General features: G+C 45.5%; 1 long non-coding RNA gene across 1 annotated transcript; it reads right to left on the bottom strand.

Moving 5' to 3' along the window:
* Positions 1-8303: 8303 nt before the first annotated feature.
* Positions 8304-8918, bottom strand: LOC144371323 (uncharacterized). Its single transcript, XR_013431411.1, has 3 exons — positions 8734-8918; positions 8564-8653; positions 8304-8437 (listed from the first exon to the last, which is right to left on the bottom strand). It is a non-coding gene; the product is annotated as an uncharacterized LOC144371323 (long non-coding RNA).
* Positions 8919-9191: the final 273 nt, after the last annotated feature.

Genomic DNA, 9191 nt, shown 5'->3' with positions numbered 1-9191 from the left:
TTCCATCAGGTGATTGGCACATGGAGGCTCTGACCTTGACCTGTGGGTCTGCAATAGATGTGGTTAAATATCATTTTTCTTATAGTGCATTTATCTCAGTTGCCTCATTGAGTGAAGGTGTAAACAATGTCATGCTCACATGTTATTTTCTGCCTTTTACAGGTGCATGGTGGTCCTGCCACTGTACTCAGAAATCTTTATAGAGAAATGGTCCCAAGTCCCCTTCTTCAGTTTCATGCCTTCAGATACTCACAAGCAATGGCTTTGTTAGAAGAAGTCCTCAAAGAAGCACTCAGGACCTGCCAATATGGTACAATCTGGAGCAAATCCCAATAGCAGAGAGCTTCCACACCTTCATTTGAAAAATGTGACTATTTTATCTCTTTTATGCCCAGCATTTTCACAGGCACCCAATTAAAGGCAAGAAAAGCATCAGAAATGGCCCCATCCTAAAAAGTTCACGAGACCATTCAAAAGGAATTTTCACTCATTTATTCAACAAGTAATGAGAACCTACAATGTACCAGACATAGAAGCAGGATTTGGAGGCCATGCTCATAGTTGCAGCTAAGCACAACCCCTCTTAATGTTGCTGGTAATCTAGAGGAGGGAAAGAGAGACTCAAACCATTGATGAACATGGCAATTTCAAGTGTCTTACCTGCTTGGCTAATCTAAGACCTATTTAAACAAAACCCTGAATGTATCCAAAGCATTCTGGACAGAAAAAGCACTTGGAGGGTTCTGAAGCTCCACATCAATTGGCTCACTTAAGGAATAAGAAGCAGTGAGTGTAGCTAAATATGAGCAAGAGAGCAAGTTGTCGGTTGGCCAGCAGGTACTGTGTGGATTTTATTTTAAATGCAGGAAGCTTTTGACAGGCAAATATGTTTCACTTCAGCCAGAACCTACCTGTCAATCTGGGGGAAATTCTATAGACCAGTGAAATTTTGAAAGGGACAGACTTGGGATTAGTACTCAGAACCTAAAATAAAAAGACATTTGGAAAAGAAACATGTCAATGTTAGCCTATTTGGGGGTAAGAAAAAAAGTTCCTCCTGTCTAGGAGGCTTTCCTGGACCTGAGAGGATGAAAGGAAAATGTGAATCAACCACAGGACAGGCTCATACTTGTAGCTCAGCATCTGTTCCCTAGCTTCTGGATTCAACACCCCACATTTCCTCCATGAAATTATTGCTTCCCTGTTTTGGGGAATATAATTTGGCTCTTCCTACTCAGAAGTGTTTTTCACCTCCTACCCCCACATCAAAGTGACTGGCTCAGGGATGGCACAGAACTCAATCAGAGGCAATGAAACCCAAGAAGAGACTGCCAACAGCCTGCTGGCAAAACACACTTCCTGTCTTTCCCTGGGAGCCTTCAAAATGAAGATGTGAAATTTAGAATCACTGCAGCTATTTGTGAACAAAGGGAAGATTCCAGAAGTGTTAGGGGGTGTGGAGAAGCACAGTGTGACTCCTGAGGATAAAGCTAGTCTCACAGAAGGCAGGATGAAAGATAGAGAACTCGAAGTCCTTGTCACTGTACTGAGGCCCAGGATCAAACCTTACCTGCAGCCTGAGAAATCCTGGATATTTTAGTAGCCTTGGCCAGTTCAAAGTTCTTTGTTATAAAAAACAGTTTTAGTTGGGTATTCATGTCTTGAAACATAAAAAGCCCATGTGACAAACCTTGCAGTAGACGCCCAACAGTTCAGAGGGCCTCTGTTCATCCTTGATCCCTTGGAGGAAGTAAACCAACCCCCCCAAAAAACAAATAAAAGGTCTCTTCTCCCAATTCTCTCTTTCACTGTTTCTAGCCTTCCATCATAATACCACTGTTACTCTCATGGAAAAGCAGAGGAAGCAGAGGAGGAGAGGAAGCCTGTTTTCAGGCTACATCACCACACTGTGGGGAGCAGGGATAAAGTGTGAGAGAGGCAGCTTCAAGCCTGACATTTCAGTATAGAGATAACAGGGTAAAAATAAACTCCCAAGTTCTACACCTGGCACTTGCTTATCTGCTTCACAGTTCTTATCTCTCTCTGCTTTGGGGACAGAAATATTCTTTCTAGGTCACCACTTGGCCTTCTTCATCTCAGCCCTGGGAAGAGAGGAGGAGGTGTGGGTCATTGTCTCCCATCTGTACACACCTGCCAATTCATCTCTGGGAAGTCAAGTGACACCCCCTTCCTGCAGCCCCTCTTCTTATTTTTCAAATCACCTTCCATAAGATGCTCCAACCACATGGTGGGTTAGAAAGCCTGCGCTGAGGTCTCCTCCTTCTAGAGGGTATCAGAAAGATGAAATAGCTCACCATGGAAAACAGGCCCAACGAGTGGTACCGCCGGGACGTGGTGTTGGGCATGGTTTTGTTCCTGAGGTTCTTCAGCTCTTCCTGCGCTTCGTGAAGCATCACCATGCACTCTGCTTACTTGTCCTCCAGCTCACGCAGCTACAGAAGACCAGGAAAGATGCAGAGGGTCAGGACCTCATGAGTAGTTGGGTGCATGCCCCCCACAAGGGCCAGAATCAGGCATGCGATCTAACCAGGCCTCCAGTGTGGAACAACTGCCCTGCTGGCCAAATAACAAAAACTCTCAAGATTGGTTTTTCTTTAACTTTTACTCAGAGTGAGTCTACAGTCTCAAAAATCTCCTAAAATACCAACAATGAGCAATGCAGATAAAACAACCTTAAATGAACAGAAATGCAAAACAGCACACTCTGCTTCAAGGCATATCCTTGAACAGGCTCCTCTCAAGCCATATGTTGCATGGTTTACACTGGTGAGCATTTACAGAGGCAAGATTTAGCAAGTGCCAGGCCCTGGGCTGGTGTGGAGCATGTTCTCCCTGTGCTCACAACCAGCAACAGGGGCAGCAGGCGCAGAACCGAGGTGAAAGCAATATTAAATTCAATATAAAAACAGTTGTTCCTCAGCAACTTAGCGAGATCCTGTCTCAAAGTGAAAAGTAAAAAGGGCTGGGGATGTGGCTCAGTGGTTAAGCACTTCTGGGTTCAACCCCTAGTACAAACAACAACACCAACAATAAAAACAGTTGCTACCATGGACATGAACAAAGCCTGTCAAGGGAATATGCTCTATCTTCACTGGAACCAAAAGCCCTCAAGAGGTAAGGGAGACACACCCACCTCAGCCGTGAACTGCTGCTGGGCATCCTTGGCAGCTCCCAGGTGTTGGACGAGTTCCTCATTTTCCACTGCACACTAAAACACAGCAAAGACACGTAAGTAGACACCAGATAAGCCCAACTCTTCCCCTCATTACCTGATCCATTAGGACCCCATCCCCTTTCTACAATGAAAAGTGTTATCTCAAATTGGAATAAAATTTTGTCTTATATAATTTTGAAGGTCTTACAGTCCAATTTCCACTCAATACCGCCAATGTAAAGGCTGCTTTCTAGAAGCCAGTCTCTCTCCTTCCTTTCATCTTTCTTCTTTTTCTCTCTCTGCTTCTTTCTTCCCCCTTTTCATTTTTCCAAAATTATTTAGCCTCTCACAGCAAAGGTTTCATATGGGAAACAAAACTGTATTTTGCCATTTCACTTAATCCTCAAGGGGCTACTTCTACTGCACAACATACTTGGTGCACTGAGTTGAAACAAATACTAGGCAGTTGATTAAATTAAAGTTCAGAACTTCACATCAACAGCAACTTTTTATTTTATTTTATTTTCTAAATAATGTCCTCCCATGGGATTTCTCATTGGCCAGAACTACCACAAGGACAGTCATAACTGCATTGTAAATTATCTTAGTTGAGCTCATTAAAAAATAAGAATTAAAATCCATTTAATTACAATAACAAATAATGTCTACAATAGTCCACCCTTTGACTACCCAACATCATATGTATAACTCTTCATGACCACACAGTGAACCCCAATCTTACCCCCAAAGCTCATCAAAGTACTGAATCTACCTCAAAGTGGAGACCTCTGGATGAAGAGCACTGTGCCTCATCAGGTCTCAATTTGGATTCTGGGGAACTGGTAACTTAGACACTTTCAAATACATGCCCTGAGCACATCATATAGAAGTGTTGAGACATAATAATACCACCTCCCATTAAGAAAAGAAGAGGAAGGAAAACATAGAGTGGCAGAAGTAGAAGAAAGTAGAATTTGGCAGAAAGAGAAAAATTTCTTATTTTGTAAGTACAGTAACTCTCATTACCCTGGCCTCTGGCCTCTGGTGGAATGTTACTTCTCTAACTAATTAGTATGGCCACATCTAGGAATGTCACACTCAGAGGAGGATGTACTCATGGAAGGCTGCTCCACTCTAGTAACCCAATTCCTGCTGATGTAAATTTGAGTGCTGGGATTGGATTGAGGACTGAACAACCATAGGCTATTGTCAAGTATAATTACTGTGGCCAGTATATTAGCTTTTAATGAATTCCTGCAGCACCTTTTTTGATGAATTCTATTAATCTGTAGATTATTCTCAGGAGGTAAGAGGTTATGAAAAGACCCTTTGCCAACTCAGGGCCACAAGACATTTTATTACTGAATCTACTAAGCTTGTTCTCCAAAGGGGCAACACACACTCTTCTAGAGTAATGGCCCCTTCCCATCTTGGCACAACCACTGTGGTGTTAGCCAGAGTGACAGAAGCCTTACAGCTTTTGCCTTTTTCTGCAAGTCGACGATCTGTGACAGCAGGTGAGTGATCTCCTCTTGCTGGCGGGCAGCATTTTCAGTCTTCTTGGCCAGCTCCTCTGAGATGCTGGCAATCTGCACGTTGGCATCCCCTTTGACAAAGAAATGACAAAGAGTAAGAGAGAAAACTACACACACAGAACAGAGAGAGTAGTTTCCTGGTGGTTCACACATGAAAACCCATCTTTATGGGAAGGAGTACATAGGGTACAGAATGAAGGGATGCATAGTGACTATGTTCTTCCATGGTGAAGCAAAGTGGCTTCTCAGGACTCAGTCAGTCATGAGAAGGAACATGATCTTCCCATGGGCTGTCATCCTGGGCTCGGTGCAAGGGCCTAACCCCACTTATCAAGTCTGTCTCCTCAGAGCCAATCAGGCAGGCACTAGGAGTGAGCCAGGAGGAGACACCCCAAACATGGTGCATCTGGCCAAATATCAACATTCCACACATGAATGGATCCATGTCACCAACAGGAAGCCCTGCTACATGCACCTTGTTCTAGAAATCCCAGTTGCTGATGCACACTACAATTCTTTTTTGTTTTCATTCCTATTCAGACATAACCCATTTTATAAGACTTAAACATGGGGTGTGGTTCATTTGCTTAGTATTTTGATGAAATGCAAAAGATTCTATTTGCCCTTTTATCTTACCTTGCAAACTTACAATAGAGAAAATGGTAGGGGAGTACTTATTTGCAAAACTGAGAACTCAGGCCTCAATTTTCATAAATCAAATCACTAAAAAGCAGTTTTCTTCACATTCTCAAGCCAGATTTCTGTATCTGAGCCTAACTTTGGCATTTAATAATTCTAATATTCCAGCAGAAAGTCAAAATTAAATATCCCTCTCAGAAGAAACTGAGATAATATATGGTTAATGGCCTGGAACCCAATTCACAAATGGGGAGGGGGTGCCATACAAGGTCAGGTCTCACTGATTTCAGGCTGGCAGGGAGCCTGTTCTTCATCAGGATGATACAAAGCCACTGGGTCATGACAATGGGAGATACAAAGAAGTAGAAGCTGGGGTGGGGGTTGGGAGCGAGTGTGCAGGGGACATACTCAGCTCCTTCACACAGTCGTTGACCAGCTGCTGCTCCTTCTCTTCATAGGTGATGGTTTCTGCCTTTAGCTGGCAGGCCTGTAGGAAAGGCTCAGGTCAGGGCCCAGCACTCACCCTGCACTGTGACTTGCCATGCCCGTGAGGGCGAGGCATGGAGCAGGGGCAAACCCGAGTCTGGGAACTGCTGGTCAGTATCTCTTCACCTGTCATTAGTTAGGCCCTCAAGTACAAAACATTTCCTACTTAGTTAAGGGGACACTCTCAAAGCAGAAAATTGAAAAACACACACCACTAGATGGCGCTACACAAAGCCAGCACCCAAAGGCCACACAGCAAGCTCTGTAAGATTCTGCAGGAGGGTCTGCCTGTTTATTTGTCTGTCCAGCTCATAGATATAGACACTGCTGTGGCTCTCACAGTGCCTAAGACCCTGCCCTGCCTATGGCAGGCATTCTAAGGAAAACCACAGGACTAGGGCTGTAGCTCAGAAGTAGAGTGGTTGCCTAACATGTATAAAGCCCTGGGTCCAATCTCCAGTACCATTAAAAAAAGAAAAGCCAGGTGTGGAGATCCTAAGGACAAGGATAAGCACACATGATATGAAGCTAATGTACACTCTATCACTACTCTGTGCCAGGCACTGAACTATGAGGTTCTGAGTTGGAGTTAAACCTGCTGCGTTCAGAATATGGCCCAATATAGAAAATTTAGAGACCCAAAAGCCATCCCAGGACCCTGGTCAACTTCCTCCAGCAAGAGATCTGAAGGCCCAATGAAAATGATGCAGTTTGAGAAAAGGTGTCTCAGAGCCCTCTGATCCTGGCCGTGGAGAGATAGATACTACATTTCTGAGAACAAAGGCAGGACAGTGAGAATCTATAGATGGGATCAGATTCCCTCACTGACTTTAGGTAAGATTCTTACAGAGGGTGGGATTGCTGGGGACTCAGAACTGGGGCATCTCCCAAGGGCTGGAAAGGCAGTGCTAGACTCAGAATGGGAAACGGCTCAATGAAGCTGTAGCCCTCCTCCCCAAATATCCATCAACCCACCCCCAGTTTTTTAGATGAAGAAGTTAATATTTTTTCAATTTCAAGTCAAATGTGATTCAAATTTACTTTCTGGAAAATTCCTAGCTGATTCCTCCCTTCAAACAAACCCCCTTCTCTAAGCCCTTTCTATATAGAAATTCTAAAACTATTGCTGTTTCTTTGCTTTAAACCCTTCAGTGATTCACATTACACCAGGATTAGAGTACAAACCTCTAACATGGCCTGCAAGTTCTTGCATGATCTGGCTCTCCCCTCCCTCATGACTTCATCACACACCTCTCTTTCACTCCAATTCCAGCCACACTGGCCTTCTTTCATTTCTTCCAAAAGAAACTGACTCTTTCCTACCTCAGGGCCTTTGCATGGGCTGGTCCCATGTTTTCAAACATCATTTCCCAAACTCTTTGCTTAGGTAGCTCCTTATGCTGTAGGTATCATCAGCTCAACCATAATTTTCCATAGAGGTCATTTTTTTTTTTCACAGAACTTATTGTATCTCTCAGCACCCATCACGGTGCTAGCTAGCATATACAAGAGTCAAGAATTATTTGCTCAATGAATGAATATCACAGTTGCCAAAGGTATCACCATTAGCCTTAAATCAAACTATTATGGTCATTCATATAACCATTTTTGATTCATGGGAGATCTCTAAAGGTCAGTATCTTCTGCATTCATTAATACAATTATTTTTATTTTCCTTTTGGTTCTTTACACATTTAGCCTATAGCTTCTAAAGCTGTAGTCTTTAGGCTCTTAGCAGTTCTTTTACATTAAAGGTGACTTTTAGCAAAATTCTAACTTAAAAAAATGTCACTAAGCATTAGCTGATTGGTTTACAGTTGGTAATAAATACTGATTAGTGTAAATATAAGATCCAGAAGAGACTTAGTGGTCATTTATTTACCCCTGGTATCCCAATGGAGAGATCATACTGGCCGCAGATTACAGAGGGCAGCCTTGGCATACTGAACGATGGATGATTTAGTTCTAGATTCTGCAATGCCTCTGACTGGTTTTCCAAGAATCTTGTTTCTCTCCCAAAGAATTCAACCCTTGGAATAGCACCAGATTGTGCTAGAACTTCCTGAACATTAACCATTTAAAATCCCCTGGCGTTTCGCTATCAGCCTAAAGAGCATATCCCTAGATTTAATATCCCTGTCCCCTGTCTTTGCATCTTGGCACCTGTGACTGTGACACAACAGTATAAAAAAAAGATTTTGAGCATTGCGTTGTTACAGGTGAAAAAGAATGCTCAAACGTGAAATAAAATACAACGTTAAAAGGGAAAATATTTATTTTTGTTGTCTACAGCTCGAAAGCATTTTTTTTTTTTTTGAAAGCCAAATAGGGGCGGTCTGGAAAAAATGGGAGTAGGCAGATCCTGGTTGGGATTCGCAGCAATGTGGCCAGGCGCCTTTAACTCGGCATGACCTCGGTGTCCTGGGCCCAGCGCCCTGGCCCAAGCGGCACATCGCCCCCTCCTCCCCTCGAGCGCCACACGCATTGTTGTCCTATAGCGATTGGTTGTTCGACCAGAAACAGCTGTGCAGAGCCGCGGGTGTGCAGGGGCTGTGCACCTGAGTGCATCCCGGGCGGCTGGCCGTGACTTAGGCCGGGGATCCTGGGGGAGAGAGAAGCAGCCGAGGCCACTAGCACTGCGTTTCCAGGCGGCGTCCGCCCGGGCCTGCGCGTCTGCCGCGGTCAGAGGAACTCGCGCTGGCGCCCCCTCCCTCTGGCTCTGGCTCACTTCGGGGTTGGCGCAGGTGGGCAAGGCAGGGCACCGCAGCTCTCCAGTTCCCACGAAGCCTCGCTTTCTCGGCCAGGGGGAGGGACCATCCTAAAAATATGTAAATATCCCAGCGCTGTCTTAGGCTGGGGCGCCAGCCAAGGTCCCAGCGCCGCCTCCGGGTGTTTTACATGAAAATGAGAAGCCTGTCAGGATCGGCGGCGCTTGGTGATTAGCAGGAGCCCGGCGGCTGTCCTGCTTCCTGCCCTTCCACAGCCATTCTGCGTGCCCGCTTCTGAGCCGCGGTGCCAACCCGCGGGGTCCATCGGAGGGCTCGGCATCCTTGGCAGCCATGGCTCCCGTCTCGGCCTGGGCCAGTAAGTAGGAGCATGCCTGTGGAGGGGGGCACATGCGTGTCGCCGCCGCACACACCCACCCACCCACTCACCCACACCCACCCGCGCGCACACCACCCGGAGCCTCAGAAGGAGGAAGATTGACGAGGCGCCGCAGTCGCCAGGACAACTGGGCTCTTCCTGGATTCCGCAGGAGCAGGCCTGCTTTGCCGCAGCTGCTGTCTGCAGAGCCTGCCGCGATCCTTGTGCTCACACGCCCCCCCTTCAAACCACGGGAATGAGGACTGCCTCCC

This window comes from Ictidomys tridecemlineatus, chromosome 16 (genome assembly GCF_052094955.1).
Source record: "Ictidomys tridecemlineatus isolate mIctTri1 chromosome 16, mIctTri1.hap1, whole genome shotgun sequence".
NCBI classification, from domain to species: Eukaryota; Metazoa; Chordata; class Mammalia; order Rodentia; family Sciuridae; genus Ictidomys; species Ictidomys tridecemlineatus.
Note: the sequence above shows the minus strand (reverse complement) of the source record. Positions and strands in the feature narration are given on the sequence as shown.